Below are 23825 nucleotides of genomic sequence, written 5' to 3'. Positions count from 1 at the left end.
TTATCCTTTTAAAGCTGCTTTAGAAATGGAAAGATGAATGGAAATTAAGATGAACACACTAGTGCTTCAGCAAGGCTTGGCTTTAAACTGAATGTATTTTTCTCCTCTTCCTCATTCTTGAGGCCGCCTCCTCCCCCTCACTTGTTTTTCTGTGGAATCCTCTGTTGGAGGAGTTCGGTATGATATTGATATGTCGTAGACCTCAATATATACTTAGTGACAAGACTCAGAAGGCCAGCCGCGCGCTCATCTAGAGACTCTCCTGAATCCATGACTGACGTATATGCAGCAGCAAATACCAGCTGGCCTATCTAAACTGTCAGGCCCTGTATTTTCCTGTAGAACACTCAACCTGTGAGTCCAGGCAGGCTTGCAGTCTGGGAGGCATTTGCCTGCTGCAGCCTCCTTTGCCTGGCAAAGCAATGAACTCTCTTTACACCCAAACTCTTTGTGTTATTTATTTTGGCTCTGGGGAACAGAGGCCAGTTTTTCCACAACAAATTTGGCAACTATGAAGGGACCTTGGGGATGAGCCCCCGCTGACTTGACGGCCTGATGGGAGGCGGAGGGCGTTTGCACACCAGCTCTCCCTTAGGAGGAGCAGAGGGTAAAGGAGCCTAGGAGGCTACACTGTTGGCGGTTGGCTTTTCAGTCAGCTGGATTGTTCACAGGCTTGAACTCCAGTAGAAAACCTTCAGGAAGACTGGAGCAGACCCTAGGAGGCACTTTCCCCAGCTGTTCCAGCAGCTGCCCAAGCCCTCCAGGGACCTCCATGTTCTAGCCCAACTCACTGTTGCCCAGGCTCCCAGCACAGGTAATTTCTTTGTGGAAAGAAGGAGCAGAGTGAAAAGGAAAAGGAAACCATCCAGACTCTTTGGCCACAATTAGGGTAAGTCCCCTACTGCGCACACCAAGACCCCTTGGGCCTTACTACCTTTTGGGTGAAACTCTGAAATCGGAGGATCTCAATTTGCAGGCACCAGATCCGTATTGGTCACAGGCTTAGTGGGACAGAACAAGCTGGAGATTTCTTCCTGCCATTCGGTTGCCTCCAAATGGGGTATTTTAGTTCGGCTTCCTCAGCTTGTCTAGGGGACTCTGGTTCGTTCAGTCAGTGAACTCTGACCTTTGGGGGAAGAACCAGAATAGCTTCTGCTGTATGACAACAGAAGTTTTGAATAGCCCCCTAGGATTTTGTATATAAAATATCATGGAAGATGCTATTCCACTGAAGAGTCTCCGAGGCAGAATTTTGGCTAATTGGTCAGCCTGTGGCTGTAATTCTATAATTCTACCAAAAAGGAGAATGATGCTTTATTGTAATACTGTGTGGCTTATTTATGTTTTTGAAAGTGAGGAAAGGTGGCTATTGAATGCATCCTTGAATGATTATACTGTATTATAGTTAGAGTTGTTTTATCAAAGAGGTGGAAAGAAGGATGAGATTTTGTATGGACAGGCATCTGCACAATTTAAGAACAGGGATGGTGTACAATCAAGCAGTAGGTTGATGGTGCAAAGGAAATCTCAACCTCTGTTGTTCAAAGACTTTTAAACCCTGAAAGACAAAATGAATGACGGCATGTTAACTTTGAGTGCAGTGAATCCTTTTAATCCAAATTATGATCAGCCTTCATTTTTGGTTGCAAGGAGAAAACACTAGAGTTGAGACCGTTTCTCTGGTACCTTTCTGTGCTGCTTGTTATTGGACCTGCAGTCCATTCTCTGCCTTGAATTTCTTAAATTGCAAGTATCACAACACTTCATATCAAGATGATCCTAAAATAAAAACTGGCTGAATACACAGATTTAGATCCAGAGGCCCTTGAGAACACAGGGCTGGTCAATATGTCCTTCACTGGGCAGAGTGCTCTTGACCTCATCCCAAAGCTAAATAAAGTTGAGGGTGCCATGACTCTGAGTCTCACCCATTTGGTGCAGATTATTTACAAGACTTACAGTGCTAGGGAAGAACAAAAGGCAAGGCTGATTTGAGTTTTGCTTTTGGCACCTGTTAAAGGAGACATCAACATAAAGGGCAAGTCAGGATGTCCCAGCTTGAGCAAAAAACAATGTGCCTGTTGTAAAGAGAAAGGACATTGAAAGCTATATATTCCAAAGCTTTCTAGACAGGGAAAGGAAGGCCAGAGAGAAAGGCCTGGGAAACAGATGATCACTTGCAGCAAAAGATGAGGCAGGGATGGTGAATAAAGGGACTTGGGCTTCCAGCCACATCAATGGCCCAAATTAGAGTAATACCACAGGAGCCCTGGGTGCAATTAATAATGGAGTCCCATTGATAGACTTCCTGGGGGATGCCAGAGTAACCTAATTGGCCATCAATAGTAAACTTGCTTTGTTAACTTGCCATGGTGGGCATCACTGAACAGGAGTAACAGTGGCCTCTGTTAAAACCATTGGAGAGTAGGTAAACAGAAGTTGAGACAAAGCTTTTTATACATGCCAAATTAAATGCTCAAATAACTTTCTCACCTGAGAAATGCCACTTGCAGGTACAAGTTCCACCTGAAAATGCCATAAGGCTTTAGCTGCTGTTGCTGAACCAAGAAGTCACAAAAAAGGTTAGGGACCACCTGAGATCTAGGAACAAGTGATGAGATATCCGGATGAGTTAAGTCCACCACTCTGATACTGGTGGTATTAAAAGAATGAGAGAAATTTCCTCCTGTTAAACAGTATCCTTTAAAGGAGGAATCATTAAGAGCCATACCACTGATTCTCAGTTGTTTTTTACAACATGGACTGATTTCACTCTTTGTCAGTCTCCCTGTAATGCTCCCATTTTACCAATGAGGAAGCCCCATTAGGAGGAATAATGCTTTGTTTGAGATTTAGAGGCTATAAATGAGATAGTTCAGAAAATCCATCCTACAGTACCCAATCCATACACTCTATTGACTACCATGATGGCTTATAGTATTGGACTTAAAAGATGACTTATTTTATATTCCTTTGGAAGAAAAGTGTCAATTGCTGTTTGCTTTTGAACGGCAAGACCCAGAGACATGAGTCATTACCCAGGATTGTCGGTCCGTGTTCCCTCAGGGCTTCAAAATTTTATCTACTCTATGCAGTCCTTAGCTGGCTAAGGACTTAAATGTGCTATGTCTAGACCAACATAAATTATTGCAATATGTCCATGATCTGCTAATAGCCAGCCCTTATTATGAACATTGTCTAGAAAATACCATCACAATACTTAAACACCTGGTATGGGTACAGGTTTTCCTCTAAAAAGGCCCAAATTTGTAAACAGCAAGTTCCCTCTCTGGGTTCTAATTAAATCAGGGGACCCAAAGTTTAATAGCTAATAGAAAGCAAGCCATTTTGGATTTGGATATTCTAAGAAATTGGAGACAGTTTTGAGATGTTTTGGGTATGGCTGGCGTTTGCAGAATCTGGATACTAAATTTGGGCCTTAAGGCTAAACCCCTTTATGAAGCTTTAAAGGAGGCTGATGCAGAGCCCCTAGCATGGTCAGGGGATTGCCAAAAGGCCTTTGAGATGATAAAACAAGTGCTAACATCTGTCCCTGCATTAAGACTCCTTGGTCTGAGAAAATATTTTAAAGTATATATTCATGAAGGGCAGGGGTTGGCCTTTGGAGTGCTAATACTAATGCTGAGAGAAGTACCACATCCTGTCACCACATCATGCTCTTATCTATCCAGACAACTGAATAGAGTTGCAAAGGGATGGCCCCATGTTTACATGCAGTGGCCACAACCTGTGATTTACCACAGAAAGCAGAAAAAATCATGTTAGGACAGCCTATGGTTGTATATGTGCTCTATCAAGTGTTGGTGTTATCGGAACAAAAGGGGAGCTATTGGTTGACTGCAGGACAAATGGAAAAATATCAAGCAATTCTTTTGGATCACCCAAATGTCATTTTAAGGACCAGAGTTCTTTAAAATTCAGGCACTCTGCTGCCTTCTTCTTCAAATGAGACTCCCTCCCATATTTAGTTGAAAGTTCTTGAAATTGTAAACTCCATCAGGCTTGATTTATCTGATTAGCCACTGATGAGACTGGGACTTGTTCATCCATTATAGTAGTTTCCTTGATCATGGGCAGTGCTAGGTAGGATATCTGGTGGTGAGTGGCCAGTGAGCTATAGAAGCAAAACTGCTTCCCCTGGGCACATAAGCACAAGAGACTGAATTAATAGCCCTCCTCAAGGAAGCAATACCATGGTATGGACTCCCTACTTCCACCTAAAGTGATAATGGACCCTCCTTCATAGCAGCAGTGACTCAACAATGAGTAAGTTCTTGGGCATTAAATGGAAATCACATGTTAACATGGAGGCCTCAGTTTATGGGAAAAACGGCGGGGGGGGGGCGGTCGGGAAGAATCCTACTTTTAAAAAGGCAGTTGCAAAAAGATCCAGGAAACACACACCTGATCCCTGAAATGGGATCAGGTCCTACTAATTGCCAGAAGTGGGCTCCAATTAAGCTCCTAAGAAATTATGCATGGTAGACCATTCCCAGCTTCCCAAGGCAGAGGGGAAGATATGTATTTGGTTCAAGAAGTAAAACTGATAATGGTATATCTGACAGTTGAATCAGTTATTAGCAACTATGCATGAGCCTGTTTCTTTCAGAAAACCATCCCAACTAGAAGCATCACCACCTCTTTAAGGCTGGTGACCAGGTGCTACTTGAGATTTGGAAAAAACAGGATCCAGATCATCAGTTGGAAGAGAACTAGAAAGGACCCTACAATGTTCTCTTGATGACATATACATCCCTCAAATTGGGAAGAATAAAATATTGGGTGCACCATACTTGAATTAAACAGTGCCCTATACCAAATATAAATTAGACAACCAATGCCAGTGGGAAAGCCAACCCTTGGGAGATTTGAAATATATTTAAGAAAAAGAAGGGCAGCCTTGGTGGCTCAGTAGTTTAGTGCCGCCTTCAGCCCTGGGTGTGATCCTGGATCCAGGATCGAGTCCCATGTTGGGCTCCCTGCATGGAGCCTGCTTCTCCCTCTGCCTGCGTCTCTGCCTCTCTCTGTGTGTGTGTCTCTCATGAATAAATAAATAAAATCTTAAAAAAGAGAAAAGGACAACGAGTAATTGTGCAATATTATATGTACTTTGCCATCTATTTGCCTCCTCTGCAGGATGGGAAGATAATTACCTAGTCTGCATTGGTCAGACTTCAGCCTTGTCTACACTAACTGCGGAGGGCTGGATTTGTCTTCCCAGGGCACAGTTGATACTAGATCACAGTAATCCATTTATGCATCCAATAAAAAAAAAAAAAAAAAAAAAACTTTACTCGGGTCCCTGAGGAACGTTGGATCATGGCTGAGGTAACCCAAACTCGCCTAGTGACATACAGTGTTAGAATAATCTATTATCCTGACAAAAATAATTTGAGACTCCCTTGCCTGACTGCTAAGTCCTCGCTTAACTTGCAGACTTCTCTAGACTCCCTCACTAAAGTAGCATTGGACAATCGTATGGCTTTAGATTATATGTTGGCTGAACAAGGGGGTGTTTGTGCTCTTGCAAATACATCCTGTTATATCTACAGAACTACTAGTTGAGACTAGTATGGAAAAATCTGACAGCAAGCTGCCTGATGCAATAATCTCGAGCCCATGATGTCTATTTTAGAGAGAATGAAAGCTGGTCTTACTGATTGGTTTATTGCCTTGTTCTCATGGGTCCCTAACAGGCTCTAAGATTTACTTTTTTTTTTTTTTTTTTTTTTACTGCTGCCTCAAGGGGTGTATCTGCTACTAAAAAAATCATCTTCTGCTTGTATACTATAAAGCCAGAATATTTGATAGGGAAAAACAAGTGTATGCTTTCCTTAATAAGAATCCCCTAACATGAACTCCACTCAGCAGGAAGCAGCCAGATGAACACAACGCCCTCTTTTCCATAGAAATGGAAGGTCTGGATTAACAGTGGGGAAATTGAAAGCAATATAGAAATGTAAGGATGGATGGACATTAGGATGGACATATTAGGCTTCAGCAAAACTTGACTTAAGCTGAATGCATTTTTTTTCTTCCTCATTCTTGAAGCCTCCCCCTTCCCTCACTTGTTTTTCTGTGGAATCCTTTGTTCCACAGACTGCAGTATGGTATCGACATCTCCCAGAACTCAATGTATACTTGATGTTGATATCTCCCAGACCTCAATGTATGTACACTTAGTGAGAAGACTCAGATGGCTGGCACAGGTGCTGGGCATGAGACCATCTTGAAGACATGGCCAATGCTACTGGCAGCAGGTACCAGAATCCTTTTGAAACCACCTAGATCCTTTGTTTTCCTGTAAAACCCTCAGCCTTTTTACCACAGGCAGACTTGCAGTCTGGGGGGCATTAGCCTGCTGTAGCCTCCTTTGCCTGGCAAGGTTATGAACTATCTTCCTTTTCCCTCCCTTTCTCCAATTTTTATTTAAATTCTAATTAGTTAACATAGAGTGTAGTAGTGATTTCAGGAGTAGAATTTAGTGATTTATCACTTTCTGGGAAAACCCAGTGCTCATCACAGCAGGCGCTCTCCTACCTTCCTTCTTTATACCCAAACTCAATCTCCATGTTACATATTTTGGCTTCAAAGCACAGAGGTCGGTTTTTGACAACAATTTTGATATTTGTATAATCTATAATGAAAACACCGGTCTCATTTCTGATATTGGTCATTTTCATTGTCTCTCCTTTTTCTTTCTTTCTCCTCTGATAATTCTAGCCAGAGGTTTATTAACTTTAGTGATCTTTTCAAAGAACCAGCTTTTGGCTTCATTCATGTTGTCTGTTGTTTTTCTGTTCTCCCTTATCTTGATTTATACTTTGATCTTTATGATTTCTTTCTTTTACTTATTTTGTTTAATATGCTTTTATTTTTGCCAGGAACTCCACTGAGCTGGAGAGAGCCGAGCTGCAGGGTGTTGGGCAGACAATTAAAACAAGCTAAAATGCAAGTAACGGTGGAGCCCTTATTCATTAATTCCTATTGCCCAAGTGAGAGGATAAACCCCAGAAAGCTCCGCTTCACACCTGTTCTTTTTTCCCCCATTTGTGATCCACCTGTGATGCCTTGGTTGGCTGTGCACCGTGACTGCTGTGGGGTGAGTAGCTTTTGCCCCCAAAGACCTGCCAGGAAACCTTTGTAATTGTCTGTGGTTGGGCCTGAAAAAAATCACAAGTGAGTTTTTAACGAAAAGCCACACTCCTTGGTTCCCCTACCTGTGTGTCTTTTAAGGTAGATGCTGAAATTATTATTTGTAACCTTTCTTCACTAATAAGGCTAATTATTTCTATGAACTCCTGCCCCAGTTATTGCTTTAGTGGTCCTGATAAATTCATTATCTTGAGTTTACATTTTTATTCAGTTCAAGATACTCTTATTTTCCATTTAATGTCTTCTTTGAGCAGAGATATTTCTTGTATTGATTTCTGGTTTAATGCTCTATGGACAAAGAATATCCTCTGAATGAGTTGAGAATGTCAAATTTATGAGATTTGTTTTATGGCCCAGAAATAGTCCATATCATATATGTATTTGAAACAAATTTGTAGTCTATTGATGTTCATTGTGTGTTCTAGAACCTACATCTAATAGGTTGATTATTAGGTCTAGCAGGTTGATAGCTGATTTCTAATCTTCTTGTGTTATCAATTGTTGAAGGTATGTATTGAAATCTATTTTTGTGGGTTCACCTATTTCTCTGGGGTTTTGTAAGGCTTTATTTCTTGGATTATGAAGTCGTTACTCAGGTGGTAAACATTAGAGTTGTTAATTGCTTATGAATTGCTTTTACAGATGCTATTTTAAATTTGAAATAAATTTAATTACCATATTTTAAAATACTTAAACTTTTAAGTGATATTGAAAACATTCAAATAATGCAGAGCTGAATGGTATTGAATGCATGAAGATATATATATATTTTTGGTCTAGTATTATCCTTTAATTAGAACATTTTTCTTAATTTTAACAATTCTCAGATAATTGAAAATGTGTTTCTATTAGTTTGATGCTGTTTTATGTTGGATTAACTTGACTTTTTTTCCCATTTTTACTTAAATGTCATTGTTTACGGCTCCTTGAATTTCCTTTTGCTTTTACTGTGTGATAACTACCATTTTTAAAAATAGATCTGTGTTTTTATATTCTATGGTGATTATTCCTGTGGTGTCACATTTAATAACCACTTCACAAGCTATCTTGTTTAGTTTTAAAACTTCTTTAGGTCTGTAGTTTCATTTTCATCTCATTATTTTGAATATTTTCACTGGTGTGATTTTATTTTACTGTATTCATGTTTTGTTCAACAAAAATTAAGACCACTTGAAACATTTGTTTGTTTGTTTGTTTGTTTGTTTATTGTGAGAGTGAGATGGGGAGGGGCAGAGAGAATCTTAAGCATGCGCTGACCTGGGCGTGGACTTGGTGCTCAATATCACAATCCTGAGATCATGATCTGAGCTGAAACCAAGAGTCAGATGCTTAACCAATTGAGCCACCAAGGCACCATTCTATATCTGATATTTTTTAAAAAGTTTTTATTTTGCTAATATGTGATGGTTATTTGACATTTTGAGATTGGTTGGTTTAAGAACTGAAATTTTTGTTATTCATTTACTTTTTTGGTTGCATATGCTGAAACATTGAAAAATGGAGAAGAAAGTAAAAATCATAGGCTGTATTTATTAGAAAACTCAGTCTGTTTCCCTTCTGAAATTTGATCAGGTATTGTTGAAATAAACTAATTGTGGCAGAGATTTAGATATTTTCCTTGAATTCATTGAATGGTCATGAATCCTTTACACATATAATTTGGAGTCCAACATATTGGTTGTTTCCTTAACTCACTGGTTTCTCCCTAGAAGTTACATCCATTATTTCTCAATCTGGAAGAGAATATTATAGATACCTATCCTATTTCATTGTTGGAAAAGCTGGGAACAATACTAAGAATATTCTGGGTTTTGCTGTGTTGTGAATCCACCTTCTGTGGATATACCAATGATTGGGAATTAGGTATCCCTACTTTGTGCTTTTCTACTTTGAGTCTCCCATGTTTGCTCATGTGTTTGAATCTACAAAAGACATTGTATGAGTCAATGCCCCTTTCTTTGTTTATTTGGCAGTGATATTTTATCAGAGCTTGATTTTTCACTCATCCTAGATATCAGAGGAAAACAGTTCTCTATGGTTTAATTCTGATATTCTACTGTGAATTTCTCAGACATAATGTATTTATTTATTTTTAGAAAAAAACTCAAAACCAATGGAGACTTTTTCTCTACCAGAATTAATATATACTTCACTTGCCCCTAAACCCAGCATAGACACATAAAAGTAGAAAAAAAGAATGAAAACACCGTCCCTTTGGTTAATACTAGACGAGTGGTCAGAGAACATCTTTACTTGAGCATTTCAAATTTAAACCTTGTTAGCTGAAAAAGTATTATAGTTCATTTGCAGTATGAACTGAAATAGAAAATTACCAGTATCAAATCATCTTTGAAATTAGAATAACAAATATTAGAAATGTAGGATCTTATCAAAATGGTTTTAGACCAATGTCTCCATTTCAAGGATTGAGTTTCAGGCAAAGATGTAATTTTTCTTTTTTTTTTCTTAAGATATTTATTTATTTGAGAGAGAAAGAGAGAGACAGAAGGAGTTGGAGGAGGAGCAGAGGGAGAGGGACAAGCACACTCTGCACTGAGTGGAGACCCTGATGCCTGGCTCCATCCCAGGACCCTGAGATCACAACCTGAACTGAAATCAAAAGCCAGACGCTTAATAGACTGAGCCATCCAGGTGCACCTAAGATGTCACCTTTCAATATTATTGTTATTTAACAATATAGTTATTAAACTATATATTTAACAATAAGTTATTTAACTTAATGTTGCAAAGTATTATTAACAATAAGTTTTAAAAAAAACAAAAAAAACCAATAAGTTTAATGTATGTAAGATTTGTAGTTAAACTTTATAATATCTATATATTAGCTTAGTGAATTAAAAAGTTAGTTCTCCTAAAAAGACCTCTTTGGATATTCATAAATCCAGCAAAAAAGTCTATAAATCATGACTTTATTCTTTTCTAACCTTAATCTAAACTGTGTATAATAGTTTATTTATTGATATAGTAAACTAATATTTTTTCCTAATCATCAGAGACAAATACACTATTATAAGAGTTTATCGTAGGGTGGCCCGGGTGGCTCAGGGTTTAGTGTCACCTTCAGCAGGGCCTGATCCTGGTGACCTGGGATCGAGTCCCACATTGGGCTTCCTGCATGGAGCCTGCTTCTCCCTCTGTCTGTGTGTCTGCCTCTCTCTGTCTCTCTCTCTCTCTCTGTCTCTCTCATGAATAATAAATAAAATCTTAAAAGAAAATAAGAGTTTATCTTCTAAAAAGAAAGGAAATATTTTTGCTATACAAGTTTCCAATGCTACTTTTAATATAACACTAATCCTTACTTACAAAGGATTAAAATAAAGTTAGTATGTGAATTCTTCATGAACATAATATGATTTGTTTGTATTTTGTTTTAATGGTGAAGATTTAGAGCAAATAAAGATTATATTTCAACAAAATAAACTTTTTTGCTTTCTCAGATATGCTATTTACCAAGTAAAAGTTTTCATATTATGTTTTATCTTTTTGGATAGGTGGGGACCCTAGGAACTCATTATGAATGATTGAGAAAAGAGTAACCCAGGAGGAGACAATATTGATCTAGCCATATGCTCAGTGGCTGTATGTTCTCCAATGGGCATTGAGATCTATCCACACTGGAGTGTGAGGCTGCCAACAGCTGGCTGATTGTTTTCTACTGCAGCCAGGTGTTATTCTAGATGCTTATGAAGTCTTGGCTCTAGAGGCATCAGTCTGACCCCAGCTGGTAGGAAAATCTCAGCTGGTAGAAGTAAATGTTTTTCTTCTCTTTTGCACAAAAGAGGGTGTAGTACCTATGTATTTCTGGTTCCAAAAGAGTTACACTGATTAAAATTCACTCTTGATATTTACTCTGTAACTTAAATACAGAAGAATTCATTAAGTTGTGGGAAAAGAAATGTGTTTCTAAGCTCAATCTGTGAAAATCCAAGTAAGAGAATATAGGCACACATAAAAACTGAAGGAAAAATTGTTCTCTACTCTGGAAAAAATCAACAAAAAACATAAATCCATGTACAGCGGTATATTTAATTAAATTGCATATAATTTTATTATGAAGCAATATGAAATAAGAACTTTGACTACATGCTAGTCTACAATTAATAGTTGGATATGAATGTGGAGTGAGGTAGGGATCCATGTAGTTTTGGAAGTATGTAACTTTTTATAGCATCATTTTCCTCTGATCAGCAGCAGTGTTTGCTCAGATACACACAGACACATTTTGACATATATGGATTCATTTCCTGGTTCTTTATTATGTCAGTTATTTGTTTCTATTTCTATAAGCTTTCACTAATAGCACTTTTGTGCACTGGTTAAAAACTCTACAGGCACTTCATTTTTTCCATAATTAAAAGGTTTTTTTTCATAATTAAAAGTTTATCGTTGTGTTCCTTTATGAAGAATTGGCCTAAGTTAACACAAAATCTTGTAAAGATTTTGACAGGTATCTACAGATCAATTTTGAAACTTCTATATTTTCAAAATATTTTATGCAACAACATTGTGTATCTTCATCTTCTGACATGAAAGACTCCATAATTCTGTAGACTTTTATATATATGTATATATATATACATATATATAAACTGCTAACTTTGATTTTAATATTACATCTAACAAACTGTTGCCAATATAAGAAAATTGTCTTTTGCATGTTGAGTGTGTGTGTGTGTATATATATATATATATATATATATATATATATATATATATATATACATGTAGAGGTTTTATTCAGTTTGCTACTGAATTCTTATCAATTCTGCTATTATATTAAATGGTTGGAGAGAGAAGATTCTATATAGAGAGACTTAACTGTAATTTTGAGCCGTTCTCTGATGTCATTCCTTCTTTTCTCTCTGTAAGCCTTTTACAGATAACATTTTACTCTAAGCGCTGATTTCTCTGCCTTTTCTGGCATTTTTTTTTTTCTATATGGGACTAAATATCTTATTAAACTTCAAGTACTGTGATCTGAAATATGCTTTGTGTGATCTCAGTTCTTTTCAATATTTTGAGGTTTAATTCAGGGACCAGGGACCCTGAATATTGTTTGTGTTAATGATAAATAAGACCATAAACAAAAATTTGTTGTTGAGGGGGAGAGTATGTTTTATCAATGGCAATAAAACCAGCTTATTAAGAGTTTTGTCCAGGTCTTTTCTAATCTTACTTATTTTTGTCTCTACTTGCTCTTTAAATTATGGAGAGAAGAGATTGAAATACAAAAAAATATCTCTTCTTTTGGAATAATTATAGCTAAATTATTAGTTTGGATATTTTGAAGCTCTGTTGTTGGACACAAACCCGTTAATTTTATTTTTATAAAATATACTGTTTTCAAGGCATCTTATCTTTTTATTTTTTAATTTTATGTATCTTTGAATCTCCTTTACTTTTTCCTTCTTATCCTTCCCATACTTATTTTATCCAATGTGAGGAATTTTGGGTTTACTTGATCTGTGTTTTCTTGAATTTTGGGGAAAAAATTCAACTATTTTTTTTCTATGTTCTACTTTTTAATAAACTTAACTTTTTGTGTAGTATGGTCCAGGGTCTGACAAACACTATTTGATCTTAGTCACATTATGTATTATCTCTTTGGCTAAAGAGCTGCATCTATATAAAGAATATATTTTTCATAGTATCTTTTTAGAATTAACGCCAATCTATCAAATGATCTTTATCATTGGATCATATACAGAGCAATAGGTGAAAACCATATTTATAAAATTACTGTTGAAAAAATAGGATCTAATATGAATTGATTGGGATTCTCTGATAAATTGAGGTGGGATATTTTCTATCTTTTCTGCTATGGCCTCTGATAATATTTAAAAAATACAATAAAAACAGTATTTGCCCCACTAAACAACACTCTTCTATTCATTACTCGTGTAACAAGAATTGTTGGGCTTGCATTGTATTATCCAAACTTCTGCCTAATGATCTCTAAATTTGCTTTATATAGTTCTTATTTTATATATAAATTATATTTTATGTATTATTTATATGTAGAATTGGAGAAAAATAGCACTGCTAGAAAATGTCCAATGTAAAAAAAATGGCTATAGACATTCAGATAAATATGAAGTATACCACTTTTTGTTCTTTCAGTCTTGAAAATGTTTATCTCTTTCAATGGCAAATATGTATTCCCTTCTCATATCTAATAACAATACAAACGATCATTTATCAGTGGAATTTCTTCAAATGCTGAATAAAATTTTGATCTTCACTGTTTCACTTTATTTTGTTAGCTTATATGTCTTTGGGAATATTTTAGAGGGAACACCTGTCTTTGAGGAATGTTAGCTAAATCTCCTTGGAATTGGAAATCTGTTAATTTTGAACTCACCCTGGACTTAGTTCTTCCAAATTGAGTTGCTTTATTGGTTATTGGTTTGTCTACTATAAATTTTATAAATCTCAATTTTTAACAATGGAGATATTCACAAACTGCTTGTACTAAAGAGTTTGAAAGTCAAACTGTAGTTCTCTTTACACCTTTACATGAGAAAATGAACAGAAATATGCCACATAAATTCATATATATTATTTATCTTTTCTAATTGCCTTTATTTGAAATGTTCATATTTCCTCCCCTGAGTCCCTTTTTGCCTCAAACTTGTTCAACTATATACTTGTTCAGTTATTTTTCTGGACTACTGAATAATCAAGTCCCAAAAAGAATTTACATATTACTATAAATAGTATCTTAATAGCTATCACTATAGTACTAGCAGAGGACAGCATTTGCATAGAAAAATAGCCAATTCTGTAACATCATATTTCTACTTGGATCTGGTCTCCTTAAGTCACCTCAAGGCCAATCAAACTTTCATGTCTCATACCCTATTTAATTAAAGGATTCGTATCTCCTAAGGCAAATATTTACATAAATTTGTTTAATTGATAGTTTGGTGATAATACAATAATGGGTTACTTTCTCCTAATAATCAATTTTTAGTTAAATACAATTCTTGAAAGTTCTTAGGACATAATTCCTATCCTTGAACATTATACTTTCCAACTTCACAGATTTTAGCTATCTGGGAACCTAGAGTTCTTTGTATAGATACTTTGTATCTGAAGCCTATAATTTTTGGTAATGTTGATGCCAATCAGGCACACTTTTAAGCATAAACAATAACTGCCTACTCTGCTGTATGTCAGAGTAGGTATCCAAGAAATGATAGCTATTTCCTTTTGGCTCAGGCAGCCTTCCTTAAATTTCACCTTTGTTTTAAATTTTATTTTATTAATTTCTTTTCCTTTTTATTTTTTGTATGTATTTTTATTGAAGTTCAATATGCCAACATATAGCATAACACCCAGTGCTCATCCTGTCAAGTGCCCCCCTCAGGGCCCATCACCCAGTCACCCCATCCCCTGCACACCTCTCTTTTCACTACCCTTTGTTCGTTTCCCATGGTTAGGAGTCTCTTGTTCTGTCACCCTCACTGATATTTCCCACCCATTTTCTATCCTTTCATCTTTACTCCCTTTCACTATTTTTTATATTTAACAAACGAATGACCATATAATGTTTGTCCTTCTCCGTTTGACTTACTTCACTCAGCATAATACCCTCTAGTTCCATCCACGTTGAAGCAAATGGTGGGTATTTGTCATTTCTAATGGCTGAGGAATATTCCATTGTATACATAGACCACAGCTTCTTTATCCATTCATCTGTCGATGGACACCGAGGCTCCTTCCACAGTTTGGCTATTGTGGACATTGCTGCTATAAACATTGGGTGCAGGTGTCCTGCCGTTTCACTTCATCTGTATCTTTGGTGTAAATCGCCTGCAGTGCAATTGCTGGGTCATAGGGCAGGTCTATTTTTAACTCTATGAGGAACCTCCACACAGTTTCCCAGAGTGGCTGCACCAGTTCACATTCCCACCAACAGTGCAAGAGGGTTCCCCTTTCTCCACATCCTCTCCAACATTTGTTGTTTCCTGTCCTGCTAATTTTCACCATTGTCACTGGTGTGAGGTGGGATCTCGTTGTAGTTTTGATTTGTATTTCCTTGATTTCCAGTGATGCGGAGCATTTTCTCATGTGCTTGTTGGCCATGTGTATGTCTTTGGTGAAATTTCTGTTCATGTCTTTTCCCCATTTCATGATTGGACTGCTTCTTTCTTTGTTGTAGAGTTTAATAAGTTCTTTATAGAACTTGGATACTAGCCCTTTATCTGATAGGTCATTTGCAAATATCTTCTCCCATTCTGTAGGTTGTCTTTGAGTTTTGTTGACTGTTTCTTTTGCTGTGGAGAAGCTTTTTATCTTGATGAAATCCCAATAATTCATTTTTGCTTTTGTTTCCCTTGCCTTCGTAGATGTATCTTGCAAGAAGTTGCTGTGGCCAAGTTCAAAAAGGGTGTTGCCTGTGTTCTCCTCTAGCATTTTGATGGATTCTTGTCTCACATTAAGATCTTTCATCCATTTTGAGTTTATCTTTGTGTACAGTGTAAGAGAGTGGTCTTTCATTCTTCTGCACATGGATGTCCAATTTTCCCAGCACCATTTATTGAAGATACTTTTTTTCAGTGAATAGTCTTTCATGCTTTGTCAAATATTAGTTGACTATAGAGTTGAGGGTCCATTTCTGGGTTCTCTATTCTCTTCCATTGATCTATGTATCTGTTTTTGTGCCAGTACCACACTGTCTTGATGATCACAGCTTTGCAGTACAACCTGAAATCCGGCATTGTGATGCTCTGGCCTCTGGTTTTCTTTTTCAATACTCCCCTGGCTATTCAGGGTCTTTTCTGATTCCACGCAAATCTTAAGATGATTTTTTTCAACTCTCTGAAGAAAGTCCATGGTATTTTGATAAGGATTGCATTAAACATGTAAATTGCCCTGGGTAACATTGACATTTTCACAATATTAATTCTGCCAATCCATGAGCATGGAATATTTTTCCATCTCTTTGTGTCTTCCTCAATTTCTTTCAGAAGTGTTCTATAGTTTTTAGGGTATAGATCCTTTCCCTCTTTGGTTAGGTTTATTCCTAGGTATCTTATGCTTTTGGGTGCAATTGTAAATGGGATTGACTCCTTAATTTCTCTTTCTTCAGTCTCATTGTTAGTGTATAGAAATGCCACTGACTTCTGGGCATTGATTTTGGATCCTGCCACACTGCCAAATTGCTGTATAAGTTCTAGCAATCTTGGGGTGGAGTCTTTTGGGTTTTCTCTATATAGTATCATGTCATCTGCAAAGACAGAGAGTTTGACTTCTTCTTTGCCAATTTTAATGCTTTTTACTTCTTTTGGTTGCCTGATTGGTGAGGCTAGGACTTCTAGTACTATGTTGAATAGCAGAACATCCCTGTCATGTTCCTAATCTTAGGGGAAAGGCTCCCACTGTTTCTCCATTGAGAATGATATTTGCTGTGGGCTTTTCATAGATGGCTTTTAAGATGCTGAGGAATGTTCCCTCTATCCCTGCACTCTGAAGAGTTTTGATCAGAAATGGATGCTGTATTTTGTCAAATGCTTTCTCCGCATCTATTAAAAGGATCTTATGGTTCTTGTTTTTTCTCTTGTTGCTATGATCTATCACGGTTTTTGCTTTATGAGTGTTCAACCAGCCTTCCATCCCAGGGATAAACCCCACTTGGTCATGGTGAATAATCTTCTTAATGTACTGTTGGATCCTATTGGCTAGTGTCTTGTTGAGAATTTTTGCATCTGTGTTCACCAGGGATATTGGTCTGTAATTCTCCTTTTTGGTGGGGTCTTTGTCTGGTTTTGGAATTAAGGTGATGCTGGCCTCATAGAACAAGTTTGGAAGTATTCCATCCCTTTCTATCTTTTGGAACAGCTTTAGGAGAATAGGTATTGTTTCTTCAAATGTTTGATAGAATTCTTCTGGGAATCCATCTGGCCCTTGACTTTTGTGTCTTGGGAGGTTTTTGATGACTGCTTCAATTTCCTCCCTGGTTATTGGTCTGTTCAGGTTACAGAACAGTTGCAGTTTTGGCAGTTTGTGGTTTTCCAGAAATGTGTCCATTTCTTCTAGATTGCCTAATATGTTGGTGTATAGCTGCTCATAATATGTTTTTAAAATCGTTTTTATTTCCTTGGTATTGGTGGTGATCTCTCCTTTTTCATTTGCGATTTTATTAATTTGAGTCTTTTCTCTTTTGTTTTTAATAAGGCTGGCTAATGGTTTATCTATCTTATTAATTCTTTAAACAACCAACTCCTGGTTTTGTTGAAATGTTCTACTGTTCTTCTGGTCTCTATTTCATGGAGTTCTGCTCAGATCTTTATTAACTCTCTTCTGCCTGGTGTAGGTTTTATTTGCTGTTCTTTCTCCAGTTCCTTTAAGTGCAAGGTTAGTTTGTGTATTTGAGGTTTTTTTTTTTTTTTTTTTTTCCAATTTTTTGAGGGATGCTTGTATTGTGATATTTCCCTCTCAGGACTGCTTTTTCTGTATTCTAAAGAGTTTGAAAGGATGTATCTTCATTATCATTAGTTTCCATGAATCTTTTTAATTCTTCTCGAATTTCCTGATTGACCCTTTCATCCTTTAGCAGGATGGTCTTTAACCTCCACGTGTTTGAATTTCTTCCAAAATTTTTCTTGTGATTGAGTTCAAGTTTCAAAGCATTATGGTCTGAAAATATGCAGGGGACAATCCCAATCTTTCAGTATCGGTTAAGATGTGATTTGTGACCCAGTATGCGGTCTACTCTGGAGACAGTTCCATGTGCACTTGAGAATGTGTATTCAGTTGTGTTTGGATGTAAAGTTCTGTAAATATCTGTGAAATCCATCTGGTCCAGTGTATCATTTAAAGCTCTTGTTTTTTTGGAGATGTTGTGCTTTGAAGATCTGTCTTTTGCAGAAAGCACCATGTTGAAGTCTCCCAGTATAAGTGTATTATTATCTAATATGTCTTTACTTTGGTTATTGATTGATACTTGGCAACTCTCACATTAGTTCATAATTAATGAATCATAAATACTCATAAATCATAAATACATAAATACATAATTAATCATAAATACTCATGATTGTTAGGTCCTCTTGTTGGATAGAACCTTTAAGTATGGTATAGCTCCCTCTTCATCTCTTACTACAGTCTTTGGGATAAACTTTATCTGATAGGAGGATTGCTACCCCTGCTTTCTTTTGGGGACCATTTGAATGGTAAATTGTCCTTCAACCTTTCATTTTCAGGCCGTAGGTGTCCTTAGGTCTGAAGTGAGTCTCTTGTAGACAGCAAATAGATGGGTCTTGCTTTTTTATCCAGTCTGAAACCCTGCGTTTTTTGATGGGATCATTAAGCCCATTCATGTTCAGAGTTACTATTGAAAAATATGAATTTAGTGTTATCATAATACCTATTCAGTCCCTGTTTTTGTGGATTATTTCTTTGGGTATCCTCTTTCTTTTATAGAGTCCCCCTTAATATTTCTTGCAGAGCTGGTTTGGTGGTCGCATATTCTTTCAGTTTCTGCCTATCTTGGAAACTCTTTATCTCTCTTTCCATTCTGAATGAGAGCCTTGCTGGATAGAGTATTCTTGGCTGCACATTCTTCTCATTTAGGACCCTGAATATATTCTGCCAGCCTTTTCTGGCCTGCCAGGTCTCTGTGGAGAAGTCTGCTGTTAATCTATTATTTCTCCCCATATAAGTTAGGGATCTCTTGTCTCTTGCTGCTTTAAGGATTTTCTGTTTATCTTTGGAATTTGCAAGTTTCGCTGTTAAATGTTGAGGTGTTTAATGGTTTTTATTGATTTTAGCGGGGGGGAACCTCTCTCTCTATCTCCTGGATCTGAATGCCTGTTTCCCTCCCCAAATTAGGGAAGTTCTCAGCTATGATTTGTTCAAATACATTTTCTGGTCCTCTGTCCCTTTTGGCACCCCCTGGAACCCCAATTAAACATAGATTTTTCCTTCTGAGGCTGTCATTTATTTCCCTTAACTTTTCCTCATGTTCTTTTAATTGTTTTTCTCCTTTTCCTCAGCTTCCTTCCTTGCTATCAACTTGTCTTCTATGCCACTCACTCTTTGTTCTACCTCATTAACCCTCGTCATTAGGACCTCCGTTTGGATTGCATCTCATTTAATTCATTTTTAATTTCGGCCTATTAGATCTAAATTCTGCAGTCATGAAGTCTCTTGAACCCTTTATGCTTTTTTCCAGAGCCACCAGTAGCTTTATAATTGTACTTCCGAATTGGCTTTCTGACATGGAATTGTAATCCGAATTCTGTAACTCTGTGGCAGAGAGTACTGTTTATGATTCTTTCTTTTGTGGTGAGTTCTTTCTAGTCATTTTGCTCAGTGCAGAGTGGTTAAAAACGAATTATACTGGAAAAAGGATGAGGGAAAAAAAGAAAAACAAAAAAAACAAAAAAAACAAGGAGGGGTATCCTCTGGTTCTATATACTGTAAATCCCTTGACCTCCCCTGGAGCTTTGTCGTGCTGCTAGGCTAAAAGCTTGCTCTTCCCCTGTCCTATCAGCTGGTTTTTCTCTTCTGTGCTGACTCTCAGGTGTGTGTACCTGGGGGAGCTGCCCTGCCCCCTGCCAGGTGCCAGGCTCAGTGGGAGTTGTTTATCCTGTGAGGTCCCTTTCCTGGTGGCCCAGCTCTGTCCCAGGCACAGGTTGATACCAGGAGGAACAACAGTGGCGGTGGCCAGCTCTCCAACCCTGGAGTCAGCTCCCACAGTAACTACCGCAGCTCTCAGTCCACAGGGGCCTGGATGCTCCGAGGGCGGGGGGCGCTGATCTGAACAGCTCGGGGCGCCCCGCAGCAGGAGCATCCTGGCTGTCCTGGGCCCTCCCTGCCTCCACCTGTCCCGGGGGGAGCACAGGACCCTGGGCTGTGTCCCCCCGGTGCCTTGGGATCCAGGGCCTGCGCCACTAGAATCCGGCTCCCAGGGCGCGGCCTCCGAGGGCAGCAGGGCGCAGCCCCCTCCGCCTGGAGCTGCCGCCCGAGCTGCTCCCGAGGCCCCGGGGCGCGCTCCAGCCCTTCACCGCGCGGCCTGCGGTGTGTGGCGCTCTCCCCCGGGCGCCCCTCTTCTGTTAGTGACCCCAGCAGACACCGCCCCTCCTCCCGTTCTGCCCGAGCTCCCTGCTGAGCGCCTTTCCCTCCAGGAAGAATCCAGCGCCGATTTTTAAGGTTCCTGCTTCTCCGGGGCTGGGCTTCCCTCTCCTGGAGGCCCTCGCTGCCCAGTCTTAGCCCAGCTCCCCCCAGAGGTCCCTCCCCCACTGGATCCTTTTTTGCCCACCCCCCCCCCCACCGCCTTCCTACCTTGTTAGAAGTGCAAACTTGTCTACCTGTAGATCCAGCTGTTCTCTCTCTAAATCTCAGGTTGAATTAATAGGTTTTCAGGATGATTTGAAAATTATCTTGGTAAGTTGGTGGGGGACAAGTGACTTGGGGACCCTGATCCTTTGCCATCTTGCCCCGCCTCTAAATTTCACTTTTAAATTCAAGAAACATATAACTCTTCATTATTCCCTTGAAAACTTCCATTTATTCTTCTAGTTTTTTCTTTTGTTTCCCCTAAAACATATGTTTTAGACTAATGATTGTTTCTCTTTCTTTTTTTTTCCTTTTGAAATTGTAAATAACCAAAATATACTCAAAAAGAGTGGTTTTAGGGATCTGTATTTAATTGGCTGCTTAAGGTAATAAGGAAAATCTGAAATTAAAATCTCTGAAGATGCTGGAATCTTGAAATGGAGCTTCATGATTTTCAAGAGAATTCAATCTCACTTTAAAATTTTAACCTAATATATGTGACAGTTTTTAGAGACAGCGCTTGTCATAGTATACCATAATTTGCAATAATAAAGTACAAGAACTTAAATATATGCAAAAAGTTTGGATCTAAAGTTAAACTCTAAATACGAATGTGATTTTTTTTTTTTTTGAGTAGTAAAAGAAAACCCTTAACATTTTTTGGTGGCTTGGTTAGGGAAGTAAGACCAAAAAAATGACACAAAATAATAAAACAGATTTTTTAGAAAATAATATAAACCATCTGATCTTCAGGGATTTTTGCCAGACCAAACCATGTGAATTATCTTTGCTGCTATCCTGCAATTAATATGCTAATGATAGTATAATACTGGCAGCAATAACTATATGCTTTAGGATTTAGTAAGCTCTACCTGCTGATTTTGTGTCCAGCCAGATGTATAAACAGCTGAAAATTACACTGTCAGTGAAGCAAAATTAGAAATCTTATATTTCAGAAGCAAATCTACCTAAAGAAAGAATGTGTATCCCCTACCCCAGTATAAAAGGAACAGTCTAGAAAGAAATTTGCAACAAACTGTTTTTCTATTTAGAGAGCTTTTTTAAAGCTATTCAGGTCCTCTTTTATTACCTATCACCTCCACAATACCTAAAATGATATTCACAACATTTCAAATGCTCACTCAGTATTTTTTTAATAGTAAGAATGACCATTATGAAAATACAACAGAAAATGAATAGTCTACAACATTGTTTATTGGAAAATGAATAACGTTAATAGGTACTTACATGACTATAATAGCACGTATATGTGATAAAATTACATGTATTACAAACAATATTAAATATAGTCAGATACTTGTTTTTTAAAAACATATTTTATTTATTTATTCATGAGAGACACAGAGAGAGAGAGGCAGAGACATAGGCAGAGGGAGAAGCAGGCTCCATGCAGGGAGCCTGATGAGGGACTCGATCCCGGGGCTCCAGGATCACGCCCTCAGTCAAAGGTAGAGGCTCAACCGCTGAGCCACCCAGGTGTCCCTCAAATACTTGATATTAGCAAGAAATCATCCTGATAGACTACAAACAAGTTGTTAATGTGGTGTTGGTTTTAAAAAAATGGTGGAATGTGTGTATGAATGTGTTCTCGTGTTGGAGGAGGTATCTGAGAGTTAGTTTTGAGTAAGGGTAGGGACAAAGTGAATCAAACTATAAAACACATGAATAAATTATGTTAAAATAGATATGTATCATATTATTCCATTTGTGTGCAGATGAATGTGTGTGATGTGGGTGTCTGTACACTGAGATGAATTGTCATGAGATTGGGTAATACTGTAATAAAGTATAGAACAAGTGAAAGCAAGATACAAGGCACCTGGGTGGCTCAGTGGTTGAGCATCTGCCTTTGGGTCAGGTCCTGATCCCAGTGTCCAGGGATTAAGTCCTGTATCAGGTTCCCACCAGGGAGCCTGCTTCTCCCTCTGCCTTTGTCTCTGCCTCTCTCTGTGTGTCTCTCATGAATAAATAAATAAAATATTTTTTTAAAAAAAGAATAAGAAAGATGACAAAAGGTAAGGAGTATGGAGTACTTGTCACAGAGAACAGACAGCACCTAGACAAATCTAAAGTTCTGTAAATCAAAGGAGAGATGTTAGGTTGCATGGGGATTAGTGATATAGAGACAGTACTACTGAAAATGCTTAGGTGATGTTCAAGCCCAACTCTACCTAGTTTTCCTTTATCCCAATGTCATGGGGAAAAACTTCATGAACTTTCTAAGGTAGAGAAAGAATAAAGATGTAATGAGCTATTTTCAGTGTGATTACATCAGATTATGTGAGGAGTTTGTATCCATACTCAAAAGAAAAAAAAATAACTTTTGGATAAATATTCTTTAATTCCACCATAAAAATAAAAATATAAATTAAAAGGAATGTATATGAGACCTTGATTTTTTTTTTTTTTTTAGTTAAATACATTGAAGGGATAATCTATTTATTTCCCAGTTACATTGTCCATCAGGGTGCTTTTATGAAACTGAAGTGTGTCTATTTTTTGACAAAAAATTGAATCTTGTCCATATCCTGATCAGCTTCCCCAGTCTCCTCTGACCATACAATGTATATTCTTCTTCTGGTTAGAGTCATCTGCTGAAATTTATAAATGTACCATTGCTTGCCAAACAGCATAACCAAGAAGAATGTATCTGCCACTGGAGCCTGGAACAGTGCAGATGCAGATGCATGACCCCTGGCCAGACTACTAGAAATCTCAAATACCAGACCTAGAATATACATATTATGTATATATATGTAGCACTTACATATATAGATATGTTTATAGTCTAGCAGGGGAAATGTGCTCCTAATATCACGCAGTATGTGTACCTAAATCTGTGATGTGAGATTCTACAGCAAGAGAATACCTCCTAAAAATCATAGGCTTATCTGAACATGCATAGGCAACTATCAAGCTCTTTGAGAGGTACATTAATACAATTATTTTGGATTTAACAATTGAAAAGTATCATCTCATTGAGTATGTCTTTCTATTTTCTCACACATGTATGCACATACATAAGTCAAATCCAATTCTCTATCAGAGAGGTGAACAGTCCTGGCTTGTTTCTGGACAGTTCCACGTGACTTAAGTTCATCAAGCCAGTATTTTCAGGGATTTTGCCACATGATTAATGTGAGAAGGATGGTTATTTCTGTTACTATTTTAACCAGTATAAAAGTCATCATGGTATATAATTGACATGAAAAAAAAATTTCATTGAAGTAGGCAAGGGAAAAGTCTGAAGGTAAAATGTTCTTATTCAGAATCAGAAAAAATCTTTGGTTACTGTAGGCGTACAGCAGTTAATACAAAAGAAG

The sequence above is a fragment of the Canis lupus genome, chromosome 30 (genome assembly GCF_048164855.1).
Source record: "Canis lupus baileyi chromosome 30, mCanLup2.hap1, whole genome shotgun sequence".
In the NCBI taxonomy this organism is placed as follows: domain Eukaryota; kingdom Metazoa; phylum Chordata; class Mammalia; order Carnivora; family Canidae; genus Canis; species Canis lupus.
Note: the sequence above shows the minus strand (reverse complement) of the source record.